Here is a 23,462-nt window from a genome sequence, read left to right on the forward strand (position 1 = left end):
TTTCAATTTACAAGGGTAGTTCCCAATAGCGTATTTCTAGCATTCTTTCTTTAGAGGGCCATGAATGCCAAGTTGTAATAACTAAAATGAGGTCAGCTATATCAGGCCCAAGCTATTTGACAGCACACTTTGCAATCTCTGGAATGAATTGGATGAAAGAAACTGTTCAATCTTGTTCTGGCATGACCTATTCCCCCTTTAAAACTAATTATGGCAGTATTATTCCACTTTGAACTCTACTGTTATATGTACACAACAGTATGAGATTTTGCATGTTTTCTTGACCCACATGGTAGTAATTTTTAGATAAAACTGCTTATAGCTATATTGTGTCTAATCTTTGAATGAAAATATAAAGATATGATTCCATTGAACGTGCATATTTGGCTACAAAAAATTCTGTATTCTATGCAAATCTTATACACAACTTGTTTTATCTTTATTTGAAAATCAGTAGAAGTTTCTATACAAAAGTTAGCGTTCTGTAAACAGGTGTGATGCATACAAATAATGTGTTTGCTATTTTGAGTTTTTTTCACTGAATAGCAACGATCTTAGTACACAGCAGCAAGAGTGGTGGGGGAAAGAAGGATGTTCTCCAATAGTCTGTATCTTTTTATGCCAGACGTAAGAAAGTCTGTTGGGTACACTCACTGAAGAATTGCACATTATTCAAATGGTCAAGGTCCAAATTTACTGTCAGAAACAAATTCTTCCAGCTAGGCTTAATTCTGGGTATTGTGGCATTGTGAAATCTTAGTATTGTTTAAAAAATCATCTAAATATTTCCTGGATGTCACTTAGAATAATTCCAAGTTTTGAAATCTGAATGAAAATTGTAATGTTATTAAAACATCTCAGAAAACTAACCCTAATCATGTTTTGTCAATATTTAATTTTGATGATGTGTAAAATGCTCAGCACAAAATTTGCTTGAAGAAAAAGGAGGATACCAATTTCACCACTTAAAAATAAAGAAAAAGCCCCTGAACACATTAAATATTGAAGAAGAGAGCTCTGATATTTTGGTTTGGTTGTTTTGTTGGTCTGTTTTTTTAGTTCTAAACATACAGCTGAGGTTACTTGGAATGCCCTACTGTATTTAAATTACACATGGTGAAATATGTTTATTTTTTGCCCTTGCTTTCTCTTGTAAGGAAAATTAAATCTAAGACACTCTACACTCAGTGATGGGGATGGAAATATTTTTATTCATGGAACACATAGGATAATCTTTATTCTTTTTATCTTTAATCTTTTTCTTTTTTTCTTCCCTTACTATTTAAATAAACAGCAGAAACTTAAGGCAAAGTTTAGCTAAATTTAAATTGTCATTAATCTATGCAAAAATTGTACCAAGTACTCATGGCTACTGTTATCAGCCCAGAAGGAATCATACTCTTAGGGACATTGTATAATGCTGACATGAGCTTTGGACATGCAGTGGCTTACAAAACTGCTTCTAGTAACTTGAGTGTATACATTTTCCAAGGAAACAGTCCAGATTTTCCGAATAAAAGATGCTGAGTGGAAGGACATACTGGAATCGGAGAAAAAAGCCAGGGTGTGGGAAATGTTAACTCACAGAGCAGTTGAGTAATGCCAGCTGGTCCCTGTTCCATTCCCCAGTGACCTTTCTGTAAATGAACCCTGGCATGACTCACTCTGCAGTCCCACCTCCACACCTTGCCTGCCCTCCCTCCCTTTGGGGCAGCTGAGAGCTGGCAATGGCAGCCACCTTCATTTGGCTCATTCATAACAGCAATTTGGTGTTTGGGCTTTGGGTTTTTTCAAGTCCTATGCATAACATCCCTTTCTTTTCCTTGGGTTAAGGTAGAATTCAGCATAATGTGATGTAAAACTGCACCCTTTCAAAAAGAAGCAGATTTTTGCCTTTCTTCTGTAAGGTTCATCTTAACACTACTTTTCAAAATTTTCTTCAACTGAGTATTGTCTTCTCAACTACCATCCTTTTAATTAGTTGATGCCAGTTAAATATGGTACATGTATTACTAAGGAAAACCAGCTCAGTATCAAACAACATGTGATCTACCATCTTTTTCTCATATGTCAAAGGGCAATTAACAGTGATGACTGCAAGAATATTATCTATTTATCTTGAAGGAAAGTATTAGTCTTGCTTCACTTCCTAGGTTTCCAGAAATCAAGTTCCCAAAGACACTGGGATCAGATTTTATGTCAGAGACACAATTTTATTGCACCAGTTTATTGCTGAACCTTGTGTAAGAACAGGATGGACTTGATTATACTTTGAGCAGTAGCACTTGAAACTACAGAACTGGAAAGAAAATTCAGTGGTTCAGTGTTTTCTGAACCACTCAGGATCCAGCAGACTTCAAAAGGAGTCAGAAAATCATTGAGCCATTTCAGTGAGCCATTGCCTCACAGAGGCATCATGCCATTTCAGGAGTCTGTAGCTCCTCAAATGCAATTCCATTTCATGTCCTCCTTTCTGATTTTTTTCCCTATCTTCCCCTCATGTTTTCCTTGTTTTTTCTGGCTATATCTCATATTTTAGCTCTTGAAATGGAAGGGGGAATAATCCATTTACTTAGTGGGAATTTGTATGTGTTAGGCAGACTGAAAGGGAAAAACTGTTCTTTTTGGAGGTGCCAGAAGTCTGATATCCAGGAGTTTTTCCAGGTATCTGTGTTAAAAAACCCCCACTGAATCTTAGGCTTGCCTTGATAATTTCTGATTAACTTAAATTTATAACACCCATTCACAAAAATCTCCATTATCTATTTTTAATGATATTGTTATTCCCCTGTTTCTTGTACTTTGACAGCTGTCTTTAGTATATTAAGTGAATGGTTGACAGATTATTAAGAATAGAAGAATTCAGTATAAAATTAATTTCAGTGCCTGTTTCATGAAGTTAGCAAGAGGAGTCTTATTAAAACTCGTGCTTAACTATGTAGTATTAGAAGAATGGAATATGAATAAAAAGCCTATATTTCTGTTCTAAAATCTACTGTAACATAATGCAAATCTTGAATAATTACTCTTATCTATTGTACTCAAAATCATGAATTGTATTTTACTTACTATAAATTTATAGATGTATATGAATTTTCAATAGAGAATATATAAATAATATTTTAATTTGATCAATTGCAGAGTATGATGAGAGTACTTTTCACAAACTTCTACTATGCTTTAATAATTATGAAGCTTTTCTATGGTAGGCTAGAACATGAACCAGGCAGTTTACTTAAGTAGCAGTGTAATGCTGCTTAACATTGTTTTCTCATTTGCTCACAACTTACACATTTTTGAAAAACCAGTAAAATAATATACACAGATGAGAAGGGGCCTCCTCAAAGAACCAAATGATGGAGGGAGAGGAAAGAAAGATTAACTTTTGTTTAAACATTATTGATAAGGAAAAGGATTGCCCTTTCTGAAATCTTAGCCCTAAGAAAACCTATCACTGATTTTCATCCATGTAAAAGCTATCTCTACATCAAGAATAAATTTCTAGTATTGACTTGGCTATAGTACAGGTGCAATATTATGTGATGTCTGACTTTGCCTTAACTCACTTTGGCTTCTGTATCTTTAGTGACAGGGGTACATAGGTTATGATAAAACTGAAATATTATAAATTCTTAATTAACACGACAAAAAAGTTCCTCTTGAAATGCAAAAAAGAATTATTTGCTTGATATTTGCAAAGGGACATGGCAAATGGAACTGTTACATTTAAAATTGGGGAACTGAAAAAATATTCAAGATGATCTTCTCTGAAGTCAAAAGTGAATAAGATAATAGTTGGAATAATGCAAAATGGAAAAAAAAGGACAAGAAGACAATCTTTTTAAATAATGATAAATAAACTTGATAAGATATTGTCTTGATAAAATGGGACTTCTTCATTGTTTGAAACCTTAAAGAGTAAATTAGGGAAACATCCAGGAGAAATTATTTAGGATGGGGGCTATGACTTACTGATATTTTTTTCCCCTACTTACGATTCATTGACTTCCATGACTTCAGCTTACCTCAAGCTATCATTATTTTAGGGATTAACACTAATGGTTGACTTTTTAATTGACTTTCACTAACTGTTTTAATAATTAGCAAAAATTTATTATTCAAACAGATTTTATTTTTCTGATACATTTAGGAATCTTTCTAGAGTGTATCTGACATGTGTCATAGGACATGTGCAGCCACGGTCATCAGGCTGGTCAGGTTCAGCATTTGATTATAGGCTTAGCCTGTGGTTGGACTCAGACTGATGAGATCCAGCTTAAAGTGATTTGAATGTTTCCATTTGCTTTCTGGACTTTAGAGAAGTCAGAGTACCACCGCTCAGATAGCACATCTGATTTGGTCAGCTTAAAGCTTTCTCCAGTGTTCCTGAAAATCCACTTTACAAAGTGGCATTTTTAGAAGTCATCCCAAGTCAAGGATGAAGTTACTCTCACTAGATCTGCAGCGATAACTAAATAGCTAACGACTGTTAGTTAATAAATAACTAAATAACTAACTAAATAACTAACCACTGTTCACTTTCCATCATTGTGGTGTTATTTGGATGCATATTTAGGCATCTTGTGAATTCACAAACATCATAGGAGTCACTCTGAATTCTGTGCTCCATGTATCTGTTAGTTCTGTATTCAGTAAGTAAATTTATGAAAAAATGGTGGATCTCCATAATAATCAATGAACTTTTGTAGTTCTCTAATTTTTGGTTTTCAACGGTTTTTGTTCTGTGTCAGTTGAGCTTGACAATTTTGTTTTTTCAAAGAACATACTTACTAGAAAAGTTTGACTTATCAGAAGTATATGGCAAGTAGCTGGAATGAGTCAGACATGGCATAATTTAGAAGTAATTCCCTCCTTCAGGATTAATATTTTTGACTATTTATCAGTATAGAAGAATATAGAGTAGAGAAGCTTGTATTTTCTGCTCTCTGAAGAAGTTCTATGTGCCCTTACTGTGCCTTCCTCACATATATAGGAGCTTGCCATTATTTTACTCTCTATGTTTTTGGACACAAGGTTCCAGCCCCACATCACTGACATTTTGTCTGAGGAAAAGTGAGTGATCCTTTGTAAATGAGCATTATTTCTCACAAATTTAAACCCTGACTTTTAAAAAGATTTGGAGTACTTTCCACTTCTACCAGATGTTCCACCCATGTTTAATGGGAACGGATGAAGTCATTAAAGGATGTGAGGATATTTTTTGATCCTTGGAACTTGGGTTATACTTTTCTCAAACATCTGAAATATCCCTGGTGCATTCAAGAGTCTAAATGGAATTCTGCATCACTGCAGAAGCAACCTACAGGTTATCATAGCACAGGTTTTTATTTCCCCTTCCATGTCTCTATGATAATTCAACTTGAAGGATAACCCTATAGTCAACAAGTTCAAACTGTGGATTTATTCTCTTCCTTATCTTTTTTTCCTAAGTATCTCTTGCATAATAAGGTGGATGATCTTGATCTTTTTGTGAATGAAGACTTCTGTAAGGGGAAATCTTTCTGTACCTTCATGTCTCTAATAGATGTTTGATACAGTTATAAGTTTAGAAGATGGTGGTGATCACTGCTTCAAGCCATCCTCTACCATGAAATACATTTTCTTTTTAATTACTATATGATATGCTAGAAGATACAGTGGGAGAGGGGCTGCTTTGTTCCAGCAATATTGCATAAGTTATATTTCACTGCTGCTTCTCATCATATGTCCCCACCTCTTTGTTATATTAGAGGAGAAAAAAACCAAAGTAATTGCTCTATCAATTTCCTTTCATTGTTTTTTATGGACATTTCTGTTGAGTTAGTTCCTAGGCTTTTTTGATCCTGGTGCTGCTTTTGGGTTCTACCTTTTAAGAAGCTTTGAAATATGAACCGTGTTGTACACTGCCCTCATTATGCCTTTTTTCTTCAGCTTCACTTACATCTGGTAATGCCTTTCCCTTGGAGCTCAATCCTTCATCTAGCTTGACTCTAAATTCTGCAAAAGAGCAGTCCCAGTTTCAAAGAGTGGTTCATAGTCTTACAGATTACTTGCATGTTGGTTTATTATCTTTCTAACTCTATTATGAGCTCTTTCTCAGAATGCGGGCAATGACAGAATGTTCTCCTTTCACCCTGCATGCAAGGCCATTGTGTCAGGATGTCACACTTCTTTCTACTGACCTTGAACACTCGAGTATTATCCTGAAACTCCCTTACTCTATTAGAGTACAGAGAATTCCTATGACTTGGATCAAATCCATTACCAAAACACCTTGATTAGAAACCTTAATACTATAACAGCACACAACAATTTACTATGAAATAAAACATGGAAAGTAAGCTGTACTTTTCTTCTTGTCTGCATTGGCAGAGGATTACCATTAGGCCCAATTTCTTCAACTCAACCACCTGACCACTTCTTTCGTGTGGGTCAGTAACCAGGGCAGCAGCTCTGCCCCTCCTAAGCCATGGATGTCTGGAGAGAAGTGCTACAGGAAACTCAGCAGCTCTGGGGTTGACCAGTTACTTCTAAAAACTGCTGCAAGTTCTCCAATAATTCCATTTTCCATGAGGTGGCAATCCTCAGCATAGGTTGTTCTACTCTCTGATGCCTCCACTGCACCTCTACCACAGGGGCTGGAGCCAGCTAAGAAACATATTTTCTCACTTAGCTGGCCAGTGACATTTTTTGTGAAACTTTTGCACCTTGAAGTCCTTCAGTATTTTCTGATTACATTGACAATCATTCAGGTTTTTCCTCTGGAAAAAAAACAAAAAGATTTTTCCATGAAATTTCCATGTAGTTTCTGCTTATTACTTACTACTCTCGATCGTTGTTTTTACACTGTGATCTCTCTTTCTTCATCAGGAACCATTTATAAAATGACATTTCACTCCAGCTTCAAAGTTCATCTCTTGAGCAGACTCTTACAGAAATTGCCCAATCAGCTGCTGCCTTCCTGTGCATCTGGTCTCCTGCTGGCAGTAACAATAGCAAGCCAGGCAATTATTAAAGTTACAGCTTTTCCATATTGAGAATCATCTATTAATGAAGAGCAAAAAGGAACTATATTTGAACACAAATATACTGTACATTTTTCTCCTAAAGGCTGTTTATTGTTTCAGTTCTTGAATGTGCTAGATCAGAAATCCTAGACTTACCTGATGTCTGTTTCCTTTTTGTGCAGAAGTCACCAGCCATAACTGTTGGGAACAGTTGGCAGGGCAGCATTTTTAGGTAGGACTGGATTTTCATCTTGTTCCTGTTATATCCAAAGCAACAGCAATGAAACCACAGCTAAAATGAAGTACTTCTCCATAGAGGTGCTTCCCAGAATGATTATTACATAACTCACAAGGTCGAAATCAGATTTTGGAGCTGCATGTTATCAAGCTGTTGTAAGATAATGATCTCATCACAGAAAAAGTTTTGAGTGTTCGCCAGTGCAAATATATTTAAAACAACTTTTGCCTACAGCACTTCTAAATTCAGTTCTGTGTTGATCAATATGGATTATATTAGCTCACAAGAGACGAAAATAGCTCATTATGTGGTTTAAAAGATACCTGAGTTACAGGACAGCTGTTGAATTAGCAAGTTCCCACACACAGGGACAAGACTACTAGAGTCTGCTGCACGTAGCATTTTAACTGTGATTTATCCTACTTTCATCCTTTTCTTCTTTTTTTTTTTTTCTTTTTCTCGTGACAAATCAGAATGATTTTGTTGAGGTGAACTTTCTGTACAATCCAACTGCATGAAAATGTTATAGTGGGAACAGTTTTTATATCTTAAGTCATGTTTAGTGTGGTACTCTGAAAATCGTAGAATGGTTTGAATTTAAAGGGACCTGAATCATCTCAGTTTAGCCCTCCTGCCATGGGCAGAGACACTTTCCATCAGACTGGGTCACTCAAAACCCCAGCCAACCTGGCCTGGAACCCTTCCAGGAATGGGCCATCCACAACTTTTCTGGACAATCTGTTCCAGTGTCTCACTATCCTCACACTGTAGTATTTCTTCCTAATATCCAATCCATATCTAACCTAGTATCTAGCCTGAGCTCTGTTAGTTTAAGGACAAAAAAAAGGTCTAAAGGTGCCAAAGTGCCTATTGAACTAATATAGCATTGTGCAGTGAAAAATGGGGAGCCTCTTATTTTTTTTTAACGGATAGAAATCTGTAATATTTCTGTAAAATCTTACAAGTACAAGAAATGTCTATTTTCCAAGTTTAGAAGTTCCTGTGCATTTTTAATACTTCTGTCTTCTGTGTTAATGTTCTGTAAGTGAAAATAAAATGCACTACCCCTTTTGTAAAGACCTGTTTAATTTATGAGAGCTATTGACATTATGTAATTTCATTCCAGATTTGTATAAAGACCTAGTTTAAATGTTCATAGAGTAGTCTGCTCAGTGTTTACACAAAGAGACAGGGTTCCGAAAACCCGACAGCCAATTTCAGTGTTTGTATCTCTAGCCTGGAGTGCCTACATTAGCATCACTAAACTGTAAAGAGCTGTCACTTAAACTTTGGAAATACAGCTTTTCAACCATGCTTGTTTTAAGCAATGGCTTAAATGACAGGGATTGTGGAAACTTCCGTTTTGCAAATCCTGGGCTCCAGCTACTATTTTCCAGTTGTTTCTTCTCATGCATTAGCTTTAATTTCTCTTTTACCAGCTCCAGTCCCTGCTCACCATAACAATCCAGAATTCATTTCAGAATCTTGACTGTGCCACTATGGTAAAGCAAAGTATGTTTATTGGAGAAGTGATGGAAAATACAGAAACATTGGTTTGCCATAAGGTGGTTGAATTTCTGTCCCTTAAAATACAACTTGTTCTTGTGGAGATGGTTTGAGAGTGTGATATGGTTGCTGACAGCATAATTAAGTAAATGTCTTGCTTTGCTAGTTCTCTGAAGCATAGATTCTAAGTGGTGTGATTAACATAGAGCCTGTGTTTATTAGCATTTCTTACTGAGGTGGTGTATCTGTTCCCCTTGTTGTGCTGCTTCTTTTATATTAAATCTGGTTTTGCTGATTCCTTTGCCAGTGATTCTTTAAGTGACCTTAAAACACTCATTTGTAACTTGTAAATCTTGACATTGCCTAGAATGCAACCTCATTAGGGTGTGAGGTGACACCCTGATGTCCTAACCATAGCCTAATCTCTTACTAAATTTTGCCATTCACAGGCAAACATATGATCATCAGAACCATAAGTACACTTTATGTATGGGACACCTGCTGAGGTGTACAGAAATTTTTGCTATTTACCAGAGTGGGCTTGATCCCATGAGAATTATCTGTCATCCACAGGTGTAAATTGAGCTGGCTCAGCATCTATGATTATCTCTGAGCTTCTTTGTTCCTGGCTGACTTCCTACTATTTAGTGGCCGATTTTACAGGTGGATAAAAGTAAAAATGGGCACAGAATTTCATTGAAACTTCATGCCAGACAAGCCTGAGAGCAGAAATGATGTTTGAAGCTAGCAAAAAATGTTTTTAATTTTGAAGCACAGGATATTCGGAGTTGGAAGGAATCCACAAGAATTATCAAGTCCCTCTCTTAAGCAAATAGCCCATACTAGAATTGAACCTGAAACCTTGGTATTATTAGCATCATCTTCTCATCAGCTGTGTTAATCTCAGGGTCATAGATAAGGAATATCAGTGTAGCTGTCTACAATATGTAGAAATGTCACTATTTTGTATGTGATAACTAGTAACAAATACAGAAGTTGATGTAACTCAATCCAGCTACATGACCTGAACACTATTGATTGGAAATTATTTAAACATGTTAATTTTTTTAACCATTAAGCAGAACAGTATATGAATTTAAAAGATGCTGGTTCATGACCAGTCTTTTATGCCCCACTTCATCTGCTCCATGTCCTCTCCTCACTGAAGGACATGGGAGAAGGCCTTGTGTTGCATCTGGGAGGAAAAAAGGAGAATTTGTGTCTGGTTAATTGGGGCTTGGGAGAATTGACTTTCACATGGTTTCTCCAGTGCTGAGTCATGCTACCTCCATGACTCACATCCTCAGGATGATGTTCTGCAAACACTATCCAATATGCACCATGTCTGAAAACACCAATATGCACACTATGGAATTCTTCTCAGCAAAGCCACTTTTGAGTAAAGTACTTCTGAGTACTTGACAGTACTTCTGAGTACTTGACAGTACTTGAATATGCAAGGCATTACAGCAGCAGGCCTACATAACAATGAAATGTTTATTCATGTGCATTTTATATTTTTCATTTTTTTTCTTTGACACAACACAGCTATGTTCCTGTCTATTCTATCCTTTAAAACTTCACTGAGGGAAAGAAAATGGAAAAATTAAAATTCTTCCTGAGCAAGGAAGAACAAGGGCTAACAAGTGTGATGCCTGTTTCAGGAGGAGGAAAATAGACATAGAAGGATAGTAGGTGTATACGTTTCGAAAGGTATTTTTCTTAATCCCAGTCAATAAAATTTCAATCTTCAATATATTTAGGTAATACCAGTGTTCCTCCTGAGAGTTTCCACAAGGAAACTATTTTCTGTCTACATAGCCTTGGCTAATGCAACTTGATTGTAAAATAAGCAGAAACTTAATTTGAAACCACAGAATCCTGAGACAAAGAAAGACATGTAGAACTTTCACAGTGTGGGAGGAGGATGACACAATTTTTGATTGCCTGAAGCTAGATAGGAATGTAGTGGAGACCTCAAAAATGACTAATTTGGATGCAATTTATGCTTAGATTTTAGACTGCCTTTTCATTTAATTTCATTTCTGCATGCCCTCACTGGGCACCATACTGTTTTATGCTTTACATAACAACATTTTTTCTCCCCTCTTCAGACCCATTATTTAGGAAATAACATCAAATGTTACTGACATGTAAAAAGCTAAAAAATCACCATTTTAATAATTTGAAAGTAGAAAAATTTTAATAGGGGAATAAACATGGTAGCAACACTATGATCTACTTGGGGCTGTGTTTACATCCACTTTGTGCATCATCTCTTCTACCACGACCAGGATAAGGGCTAACAAGACTTATACTTCTATCCCATTTTTTTGGTGTAAATTAAACAAAAGATTTTTTTGTGAAGCCTGGGAGATCACTGGTAGATTTATGTCACAAGACCACTGCTTTATTACTGTTATTTTCCAGACTTATCTGTAGATTCAGTTAAAGGCAAAGTTTATAAATACAGTGTTATAATGTTTCTAAAGTCATTCATAGGAGATAAATTGGTTAGAGTATCATCAAAGTTTGTGAATGATTCGTGCTTAAGGAGCCACAATACGTTGGCCATGAATGGTAGGAAATTTTTCATGCTATAAACAGAAATATCATCGTGTATAAACAACAGCCCAGAGGTGCTACACTTCAAGAAAATATTGATTCTGTCAGATTTAAAGTCTCTTACATTTGACATTTGCTATTATGTACTCTGCCCATGGTATAGTTATTAAGATTTTTCATGAACTTTTTTAGCTAAAGTTGGTATTAGGTTTAGGTATTGTCTACTCCATAGCAGTTCGTTTGCAGAATTTCTTAAGCATTTTTCTTCTAGTGGCTCTTTTTTTAATATGGGAAAAAAAATTATACAGAAAATAGACATATGTGTGTGTCTTCAGACAGATATATATACATACATATATGAATTCACTGACAGCAATCAAACTGCAGCATCATAAAGAGATATACATTTGTTTATGGCTGAGCTGCTCAGTTTCCCAAACATGTGGTCAGAGGGAGGATGGGAAACTATCAAAGATGTTCCTTTCACATGTCCCCAAATAGTGCCTTTCTGGGATACGATTTAGAAAGAAAAGCATCTTTTGATCCTTTGCTATGTTGGGGAAGGCAGACAACAGCAGGGTTGATTTTTAAAATTTCTGTCTTATTTGCACTTAACTGAAAGGTGAAAACCTTTTCTGTCAAGTGTGGAGGTGTTTGGCTAAACTTTGTGTGTAATGGGCAACACAGACACTTCCTGCCTTGCTCATTCACAAAAATCTGCTGCTCTTCAGTGATCCTCAAAAGAGGCTTCCTGTTAAAGCATATTTGGGCTACATTTGAAGCCAAATTTGTCTCCTGGCTGAATGAACTTTGCAAACACAAGGTTTTACACAGGCATGGGTATAAGGCAAGCAGGAAACATCTGGGGGAAGAGAGTGGATGAGGTTTCTTACCACAAAATAGATGAATTGATCATGGATACTGGTGTGCCCACAGTACAAATAAACCACAATGTCTTGGAAAAGCATCAAGATAAGAAGTTGGCCCCAGACCCTGAAAATGGCAGTGGCAGAGGGGGTAAGTGCCTTGAGTATGAGAGCAAGGAACCTCTGCTTGCAACTGCTGGCCATCCATAAGCCACACTGGTTTCTAATGTAGGTGTTCTTTATTCACAGAGAACTAGGGAACAGCACTCCCCTTTGCACCTATCAGCCTCAGACCCATGTTAGCCAGGCACCCAGTCTGATGAAAGCTAACACTTCTGCGTTATTTACTGAATGTTTTTCTCCATATGCATTCTGTCACAGAAGGGCAAGGCCTGTGTGACACAGCTCTGACGTTTCTCCAAGAGCTGTCATGGATGTGCAGGAACATCAATCACCTAGGTACAACCTAGACATGGGGAACATCAATCACCTAGGTACAACCTTAAATAAATAATCAGGGAATGGCCCCAGAGGTCTTAAATACTGAGCCAGGCAGGCTTGCACACCTCTTTCAAGTGTGGGGATTCTCGAAGTTTTTGCAAAGGTGGTGAGGAACACCAGCTCCTGCTTTTAGTAAAACCTCCTTATGAAAGTCATATGCTTATTGTCTAAACACAGAGTGTTCCCACTGGTCTGTCTCCTGGACACAGGGATCTCTGAGGCCAGGACTCAGAAGTCATTCTGTCCCTTCACCTGGAGAAGAAATGCTGAATGATGGGCAGGACTACTTCAAACCACTAGCCTGTCCCTCTGGTATCCATTAGAGATACTTATCCCCGATGCAGCCCGGGCTCGGGATGCTGTTCCAGAGCGGGGAAAGCCTGTCCGAGCCGGGGCCGTGCGGGACGGCGGGGGCGGCACTGGAGCTGGCCGCGGGCCAGGCAGGGCCGTGCCAGGGCGCGGGGCCGACGGGGGCGGCGCTGCCGGCGGGGCGGCTCCGCGGAGCCGAGGCTGCCGCGGTGGAGCGGGCGCGGGGCAGAGCGCGGCACGGCAGCGGGAGCAGCCGGCGGCAGGGGGGGCACCGCGGCCGCGGAGGGACGGCGAGCGGTCGCCTGCAGGTCAGAGGGGTCCCGGGGACGCGGGGGCCGGGCGGGCTGCCCGGGAGTGCATCCCTGCGGGGCTCCCCTCGCTGCAGGGGCAGCCGGGACGGGGACAGACACGGGCCGGGCACGGGCAGGTGCAGCCCCCGGGGCGGCCTCGGGCACCGCTCCGCAGCCCGGCAGCCGCCGAGGAGCCCACCGTGGGCGCCGGGGAGCCGGGGGGCTGAGATATGGAAACTTGTGCCCCCTTCTTAGCAGGGAGCTGACAGTGGACTGTGTCACTGATGCAGGGTTGGGTTTTTTTGGTGTTTTTTTTTTTTTTCCTTTTTTGCAACGTGACTGCGGTGCGTGCAGCAGATTGGACTAGCATGACACCCTCGCTTAGTTTATTGGCACGAGATGAAATAATTTATGTGCTGCTGTGTCCTTCTGTGCCATACAGAAACCTGCGTTATTCTTGCACTGTATCCAGTGCCGGGTTACCGGTTAACTGCTTTAATAAGTTGTGGCATTGGAGTACAAACTTTATAAGAATTAAAAAGTAGACGGGTTCATAATAACTGCAATTATACTTGTTTCTGTACCTGAAAAGAAAAATTTGCTCTGTGGGCCTCTTCTGATTATTACTATTTAGCTGTGTAATGCTTAGATGTACATAGTATTTACTGTGCTGAAAGGATCTGGTCTTCGAGGATTAAAAGGCTGGGAAACCTGTCCACTGGTTGATTCTGAAAGTCTTCCAGCTTTCAGGCACCTGAGAAAACCTTGTGGATTTGTTAGAGTTAGTAAACTTGGAAATTTTCTCCAAACCTTTATTGATTGTGGTTGTTCTTATTATATATATCACTCAAATATTTATTCAAATACATAATACTGAACTAAAGGATGAGCACAAAATATTTCTTTGAAGGATTGTGCTAAGTAATTTCCTTAGGAATAAAGGAATAATAAATTTCTTTGGAAATTTATTTTTTAGCATGAAGACTTTGACAGGATACGACATGTTAAAGATGTGCAAAATCAAAAATTTCATTTGGGGGATGCATAACAGGATTATAGCAGATGTGTGATGGCATCTCTTGGTAATTGTGATTTTGGGGTTTGTTTCTGGTATCAGTACTATCTGGGATTCTGGACACCAAAGTTCAAGCATTCTTACTAGTTAAACAGGAGATGAGTAGCCAAAGGTGGTCAGAGATCTAGGAAACATAATCTTTGGGAAAACCCTGAAAGAACTGGAGTGTTGCAGTCTAGAGAAGCAAAAACTGATGAGAGATGTGGTAACAATCTTTAACTGTGTAATTAGTTTCTGCAGAGTGGTGGAAAGCAAAGTCTTCTCCACGTGCAGTGGAGATATGACAAGAGCCAGCTTGCTGAGCTGCTGCAGGAAAGATCAGGTAAAATTGGTAGGAAAAGTCCTGTCTTAGTGTACACGTAATTGAACATTTAATGTCCATCCAATCACCAGAAATCCTTAAGACGAATGTGATCCTGCCTTCCTGTTGTCAAAGATGCTAAATGACCTCTCTAGGTCCGTTAAAGATTCCAGGGGTGGCAGATGCAACTAGCAGATCAGCCTGTGAAGTCGTACACTCTTGATGATGGCCATGCATATCAAAGAGCCAACTCTGTGAGGTAAACAGGGCTCAGTGATCCATTTGTAATATTGCACTCACATGCCTAATTTTTATACTAGATTTTTTGATTCTTCTCCCTTCTGCTCAAACCGCATTTGCCATTGAAGTCTAAGAGCAGTGGTGTGTGATCTGCTTGAACATCACATCTCGGTTTGGTACCATCACAACCAGTAAATTGATTTCTTGGTAAATGGTAGGAAATTTCAGCTTCATTTTGAAGTCCAGTTCTGTAAAGTGGATCACATGGTTTCTTTGAGTCCTCAGTAATTATCAGAGTGTCTCAGAAGGTCCATGAGGCAGAACTACTTAGGTTTAATTAACGTCTATATTGTCATTGTGGAAAGTACTCAGAATATAATTCAGTTTTCAAATGTACTTTGACATTTGTAGCTTGTCCTACTACATTTAACAAAGTTTTGCCTGCAGTATTAGCCAGACTAATTACAGAAATAGGTGACTGAAATGAATCTGGGTGGTTTTCTTCCCTTACCTCCATTACCTAGAGCTTTTTTCTGCTTAGCTCAATATTTATTCTTTTATTGTGTTCTTCTTTGTATTATATTTATGAATTTAAACGTTAATTATATTACAAATTCTACCACAATCTTTGCTTCCAGAAATTAGCTTCCCAGTCCAAAAAAGGATCACTTAAGTTTTTTTGAACATTCTTATTTTATAAGAGTGGGAACAGACAAGGTCTAACCCATCTTTCTAGATTATTTGTTAATATTTTGTGTTCTGTGTTCTGCCCTTAGTATTTGGAGAGGCATTGAATAAAGCTGATTCAGTCTTTCCAGTGTCTCTATGAAAAAAGAGACCCTTTCAATTCTCTTAGTCATCTGTTTTATGAAGATGTCTTTGTTTCTGCCTTTTTTATCTTCTTTGAGCTGACATGACCAGAGCTGAGCCCAGTAACCCTGCTGAAGACATGCTGTTCCTGAGGCATCTTCTGCTCCTTGCTTCTCAGCTGCTTTCCATCACATCCGTGGTGGCGTGGCAGGCTAGAGTGCTTGAAGTAACCAAGATGTGCCTTATAAAATGTCCTACTTTTGTTTTTTCTGGTTTGTTGCTCTGCACCCCATCAGAGTTTCTCTGAATCATCTCAAGGATGAATTTTGTCAGGGTATAGCAGTGGGGGCTCCCCATGGAGGCGTGGCAGGGATGAGCCTGGCCTGTCCCACTGCCCCAGCACAGAGTAGAGTCTCTGGGGGCACCAGGGCAGCCCCAGCCCTGCACATCTGGTTCCTCCCTGGGAATGGGCTGAGGCCAGGCTGGGACGTGAGCCTGCACTGGGACCTGACTCAATGAGGCCCATGGCCAGGTTGGGCCAGGCTGTGCTGTCACTGGGACAGGGAGTGATGGCCCAGAGGGCTGACATGGCGGCTCCAGTTGTGTGATGGACTGGTGAAGGCCTGTTGCTGCCATGAGCCCTTGACTCATTTCAGAGCTTCACTGACCCAAGTTTTGTGTTGGTAACATGTGAATCTACCCATTAGCACAGTAGCAAGTGTCAGAAATATCCGAAAATGTTGAGCTTTAGGGAGGGTGGGCCTACACAGCCTGGAAAGCCGACTTGGCCATCTGTCCCAGGGTGGCAGTCACAAAGAGACAGCCTGAGAGTTTAGCTCCGCCAGTTACACAAACCCACGGGGCCTCTAGGACGGGTGTTTTGCAATAGAGATGTGTGTGCTTGAGCACCGCGTTGTTCTGCAGCATTCCTTGGCTCGCCTGGCCTGCAGCGTGTCGGGCCGCAGGGTTTGCTGCCTGCTGTGCATTCTCTGCATGGAGAATCCAGTGCACCTCCTCCAGCGCCACTGGAGATCTTTGGGTTGAAGGTGGCTCCTCCAGCCAGGTCTGCTTGTAAGTAGCCAATACTAGTCATCTGGATTAAAATTTAGGGTAAGTAGACAATTCTCAAGAAGATTGCTACACCATGGCAATACATATTGCTTTGTTGAATAAAAACAACCCCATAATAATCAAGGCTTGACATTTCTTCCCCCCTTTTTGCCCATGAAAATAGGCTGAGCCCTGCAAGGCTTCTGTGTTCCTTCATTTAGAACTGGTCTGGCTCTGGAAAAACACAATATGTGGTCGAAGAAAACTTAGGCCTTTGGGAGCATAGCAGAAATGTCTTGAGGGACTTTCTTCCTCTCTCTGGTTTCTATGGTACTGGGGCACAGAAAGACTTACAAAAGAAACTTTTCCAAGTTACTATTAATCTGTGCAGGCATTGTTTTAAAGCACTGCTGATTGATTTAGTCTTTGAGGGTAGATGTCAGGCACAGTATTCATGATTAACAGCAGATAGAGACCAGGGAGATGAGAAATGTTGATCGTACTGAATAATACTATGAGTGGAGAGTACAAGGTAGATATGTGTCAACCTTTTGGAATTTTGTGTGATTTATATAATTTCAATGTTGAATAATTGATCTTATTATCAGTGTGCTTAATGCTGTAATAAAACAGGATTTAAATAGTGAGAAGTTAATAGCTGCTCCAAGTAAAACACACAGGCACTGGAATGAGACCCAATCTCTATAACTAAGAACATGCGAAAATTGCAGGGAAGCTTGTTTGAACTTGGTGTGGTGCAAAATAAAACTATCATTCATGCCAATGAGATTTGCATTTTTCCTTGAATTTTCTGTCTGTTCAAAGCAAGCCAGTTAAGTGTACTGTTTTAGCATGTAGGAAATTTACATTTCCACCTTGTATATTTGTAGTTTAGGGTTGCTTCATAATTCAGATTTTTGTATTCCAAGATTTTTCTCTCTCCAGTGGTTAGTTCTGGTAGCTTGTTCTAAAGCTCTAGTTTGAACTAACAACAAAGAGGGGCTGGAGGCTTCTAGTAATGACAGAAATGAATACAGATGTGGCAAAATGAGCCGGTTATGGAGATCACAGAGGGTAAGGCAGGGAGGGACAGGTCCTCTGGGGCAGGAACGGTTGAGAAGTGACTGCAAGGGCCCTTTGGCTGTGGAACTAGTGGTGGGGGTCTTCTGGCAGCTGACAGTGGGACAGAGGCATGAGTAGGGCTCAGGGACAGGGTAAGGTTTGGCAGAGATTTGTGGCAGCAGGGTCTCTTTCATTCCCTCACACTTCCCATCCAGACCAGTTCTTCTCATTGTCTTTTTTACTGTCCCACGTCGTGGGGTGCCTTTTATGGTCTCTGCAGTCATTCATTTTTACTCAAGCTAACATTTTTTCTTTCCCTCTTCATTGCTCCCTGCTAATCCTCCCCAGGCTTTGGGAAAAGGGCTGGGATCTCGGGGCCAGTTGTTCTTGCTGTCAGGAAGGTGATAAAGGGAGGTATGAAGAGAGGTGAGGGGCCTGTGCAGAGGTGAAGACAGCACTTCAGTAACCTTCTAGAGAGAGATTTACTCCTTTTGGAGTCCTGCATGATGCAAGGGATGTCTGGCAGAGAGGTAGAGCAAGTGTGCCTCATATACACTCAATCTCTGTCCTCAGAGATGGTGGTGGAGTACTGTGTGAATAGGTGCCAATCAGTGGTTCAGGCTGTAACTCTGCCATTCCCATCTTCTTTAGCATGGTAAAATCCGCTGCAGAAGTGGACTACTTGCTTACAAAAGTGCAGGTTTGTGAGTGTATAAGATGTTGAATGAAGAAGTGATCACTGGGTTTTTGAATGTTTTAATTAGGAAGTTAATCTTATCTGGGAGGGCTTTAACTCTTTAACTGTGGAATATTCACAGCTGTATATGTGCTGTGCGATAGAACTTGAAGGATATTTAAAAATACGTATTTCTTGAATCTATCTGTTGAGTAGGCTAGAAAAGTGTCTTTACCCAAACTGTCTTTGAAGGGGAAAAATTGAGTTGTTGGAATGAAGAGTGCCCCATCTTCGGTTGGAGTGTACATTACCAATGCCATTTGATTAGCTCAGAACTTTTTGTTATATTTTAAAGAATGCCTACTCTGCCCAAATCTCTGTGGGTTTTTTGCATTTAATCCAGTTTACCAAATATACAGTATTGATTTGCATTATCCAAACTGAAAGTTCTTTTCCCTTTTGTGTAAACCTTCAGAGCCATTGTGATGACAAAACATGTCCTAACTTGCCTGAACTAATTTTTATCCTACATCAAAAAATGGAAGAAAAAAAACAAGCTCTGAGCTCTAGTTTGAAATTAAGCCAATAATTTTTAAAGCATGCCAGCTTGTATTTTCCAAAATATGTTATAACAATCTGTACTTTCTTCATTAAGTAAACTTAATGATTTCCAAAAGTTTTCTTTTTAGTCAGAACTGTTTCAGCATATAAAAATGAGCCCAGTTAAGGTGACTCAAAGACACATAAATGAAGAGTGCTGCAGCAGGTATAACAGCAGGAGTACATCTAGGTGTAGCCTTTACTAGACACCTGGGAAGTCTTGTCAAAAGTACCTTGTGCTTCTTTTGGTCTCAGTAGGTAATTCCAACTCCCACCCCCTTATGAGCTCCCTGGTTCCACAAGAGTTTCTAGGAACATATATCTAGAGTTCTAGATAAATTTGCATAGTTTTACTAAGAGTACAATTTATAAAAATATCAGATTATTGAGCTCAGTTTAAAATTTGTGGTATAACCCTTGCTTCACTGAAGTGTGCAGACTTGTGCCAGACTAGCAGAGGAACTGCCAGCAAGCATGATGGGCTTTCTAGACTGTCAGTGTAATGCATACATTTGAGGGAAGATGTATGAAGTACTATGTAATTATTTTCCTGATATTGAATGCTGAGAAGGTTCAAATTGTAGGTGCAATTAGAAAACTCCCCTCTTAGTGTTCTCAAATGTATTTTTTTTTCTTAGTCTTTTAACCACCTGGGATGCCCTGGAGCTGTGTCCCCAAGAGAGTCCATTAGACAGAGATCTAAGCAAGGTCATTTTAACCTCTTTAGTTGTAACTTTCCTTGACCAGATCAGTATGTTCCTCCTTACTTGCACTTGGGATCTGACCCTGGTTTTCTACTGTTTCCTCTTTCCTCATTGCACATGGAAAAGACAGAATAATATTCCCAGCTGATTAAACAGTGTAAGCATAGCTGCAGTGTCCTGTGTGGAAAAGAGGAGAAGACACATCTGTGCAATGCTTACAGGGTGGGTAAATTATGCAGAACATGGCTTGATAGAAGAAGTTGAAATGGACCATGCAGAACTGGTAGTATTGTGAATTCATTCCTTTCTCAGTTGTTGGAAATGTTTCAAAAAAGCATTCTTTGGGAAGTGGCTCTGAGATTTATGTCTTGTGCCCAAGACAAAAACCCAGGAGAAAGTTGCATAATACTGGACTTCCATTTTATCAGAGGTTTGATTACCCATGGAAAGTGGACATGGGAGTCTCCAGCTCTGTAATTCTTGGGCTTGAGAGCACAGGATTATAAAGGGTAAAGTAGATCACTGATGGAAAAATATAAGCTGAACTGAATGTCAATGTCTTCGTAAGAAGCTATGTGCCTTCTTTCCCCAGGTGGAATGGTATCTGCCTAACCATCACATTTTGCTTAAAAAGTTTCCATTCAGAGGGAGCAGAACTGGGTGGATGAAAGTGAGAGAACTTTTGAGATATATCATGACATCCTCTGTCAACTCATGGGAGAGAACAGTGTGGAAAAGTATAGCCAGGAACATTGGAATTATAGTGCAGCCCTTCATAGCAAAAGTGAAGTGAAACTCTGTGTGGAAATATAATAATACAAAGTGTTAATATGTGGACAGGAATTATCAAAGACAACCCCCCCTAATTACCTTTCCCACTGAAAAGAAATTTAAATTCTCACCTACTGAAAAGAAGTCCTCTTTGTCCTCCAGAAGCTGTCATTTGCAGTGAAAGTGAGCATCAAATGGCAAGCCAAAGAAACCCAACCAAATAAATTAAATGGCTTTTTGAATAGCTGTGTCTAAAAGTTAAGAGAGAATGGGGAAATAATGGCAATTGGGAGATCTGGGAGGCATTTTTTCCTATCCCTGGAAAGTAAAATTGAGAATTCTTCAGGTCCTACGAAGAATGACACCAGCCATGAGAAATCACTGAAGATAAAATGTATCTAAATGCTCACAGTGTATTAAACTGTGAAAAATATGCCCTTTCAGTACAAAGAAGACAAAATGATAAAGGAGTTTTTTTGCTGTTTTACTACCATGGAAAAGAATAAGGGTTAGAGAAGGGGAGGAAGATTTGCTGAATAGAAATAACAGCAAATTCTTTTTAAAGGTCCTAGACAATGGACGTTTATGTTTGTTATTCCCTGGTGAATTTTCAATGAGGAGAAAAGAATGTAATTGTATGCCCCTGTGATTAAGTCCATTTGCTGTGCAAAGGGGCCCACATGGCCATGGCGTGCTCATGACTGGGCTGAAATGAACATTGACAAGTTTTGCCAAAAAGGGGAGGGAAGCCGGAACGCAGAGGATTTCATTAAGGAGCTCAAAAGGGAGGACAGCTGCACCTAATTTTCAGAAGCACATAGTTGTCTTTGAGGAAGCCAAGCAGTACCAAGAATAAAGATTAATTTTTATTTCCTAAAGAGCAAAGACATTCGATTTATTTTATCTTGTGTTTTCTTTTCTGATCTGGATTTAAATAAGGTATCTGCCCTCAGAAGAGGTGTTTCTAGCAAAGGAGAATTTCTTCTCTGTGCATGCATAGATGTACCTACTAAGTACTCACTGTAATTGTCAGTGGTTCATGGTTTGATGGTGCCTCTCAGTTGGAAGGAAAAGGCATTCAACAAACCATCCTGGAGCTGTCCAATACAGAGCATGTCCTTTGAAGAAGGCCTGGTTTTCTCTGTTCTTCAACACTTGACCATGTGCAGTTTTGGACTTGTTTCATGGTCACTGTATGTGATTTTTAAAAAGATCTGGGTGATACATGTCTCCAGCTCCTGCAGAATTACCTATAGGATGCTTATTGGGCAACTGCAGGCAATGAAATCTTGCTCAGAAATCAAAGAGCTATGAAAATTCTGTTACATGGTGATTTCATTCTGAAAACTTGGCTACATTAATACTACAATAGAACTCAGGCAATGATGATTGACACCTGAAGTAAATATGTAATCGCTTTAAATCATTAAACTGTTTTCTATGTTAAATAAACAGGAAGTAGCCTTTCTCTCCTGAAAATGAATCGGTCAAGATGTTGAGAACATTTTGATACAATAGAAAACATTAATAATTATTACAGAAATTGTTATGAAGTACTCCTGTGTCCTTTTGTGACAGACATTTTCGTACTTTTCCATGAAGTAGTTATTTTCTAGTTTTGTTGCTTACACCTTTTTCACTAGTTGATATTTTCAATCTATTTTTGTTTTCATGGCAGCTTAACAATATGACTGAAAAGAAACTGGCTTTCTGTATTTGTATATACACTTTTTTCTCCTTTAATACTATCTGAGAATCAGTTATCATGGACATATATAGAGTTCATCTTCAACAAGTTCATTCCAAAACACACATGAGAGTATTTGATTTTAAAGCGCTAAAATAGAAAGCAATGCTTAAGTTTTATAAAAGAGTTGCTAGTTGTTGTGGCTAAATTATAGCTGAATTGTGTGAATGCTCATGAATCATATAGCCCAAATAAGAACCAAGAATGTAATCACACATTTTGAAATAAGGCTCAGAGACAAGAAAATCTGTTTTAGTAAGAGTAGGATCTATTTCTTATAGTATAAGTAAGGAAACAGTAAATGATACTATACACACACCATCTTTGGTTCTTGATACTGTACCAAAGATTCCTCTAAAAATAAATTTTTTAAGGAGATGATCATTATATAAATTGAGATTGTAAATAACAATATGGAAGTATTTAGCCTATTGTGTGGATTGTCTAGAATTCACATACCACTTGCATAATTATTGAGGTCTCAAAGTACCTGAAAATACCACCATTTTTGCAGTGGCAAATTTCTATGAAATTACCCTGAAAGAATTCAGTTAGCATTCTCATAGGATTCAATATTTCCGTAGATTTGTATTTTGTAAATATATTATCAAAATTGGAGGAATAGAATTTCAAACAATACTTCTTTTTTTTTCTTTTACATGAAAGACAATGTTTAGTGGAGGTTTGAGCACTGTATATCATTCTGTAACTGGAAATAGAATAGCTGGTATTTAAAGTTTCAAGTTATATGGTGTAACGTGTATGCTTATTTATTTGGATTACTTCTTGATCTGTTTTGTTTGCAGGCCCAGTTGTACAGACAATTCTTTGTTTATTTAAGCCTTAACACAACAGATTACAGTCCAGGTGCAGATTTTATGATCCATAGAGATCACTATTCTTTTTTTTTGGTTTTGAGTGGAAACAGTCTATCCAGTCATTTTAAGTTGAAGAAGTCACACTCTGTACAATACTTGGTTTTGTCTAAACACACAGATGTTAGTTTTACAACTTGTAGGTAAATGCTATAGTTATTTTTACATGTCTGTGTTAAAGTTTACATATTTTTTATACTTCAGCACAGAATGTAGACAATAACATACTTTATTAAAAACAAATTTGTCTATCTCTTCCTTAGTATTAA

The 23,462-nt window shown here is 38.8% G+C and overlaps 1 protein-coding gene across 2 annotated transcripts in view; it reads left to right on the plus strand.

Annotated features, from left to right (window-relative positions):
* The first annotated feature begins 13,218 nt into the window (after positions 1 to 13,218).
* COL21A1 (collagen type XXI alpha 1 chain) overlaps positions 13,219 to 23,462 on the plus strand; it is an 89,166-nt gene continuing 78,922 nt past the window's right edge. For both annotated transcript variants that reach the window (XM_030236346.2, XM_050972497.1), the window contains exon 1: positions 13,219 to 13,300. The gene's annotated coding sequence lies outside the window, so the exon portion shown is untranslated. The remainder of the gene's footprint in view (positions 13,301 to 23,462) is intronic.

Source organism: Serinus canaria, chromosome 3 (genome assembly GCF_022539315.1).
Source record: "Serinus canaria isolate serCan28SL12 chromosome 3, serCan2020, whole genome shotgun sequence".
In the NCBI taxonomy this organism is placed as follows: Eukaryota; Metazoa; Chordata; class Aves; order Passeriformes; family Fringillidae; genus Serinus; species Serinus canaria.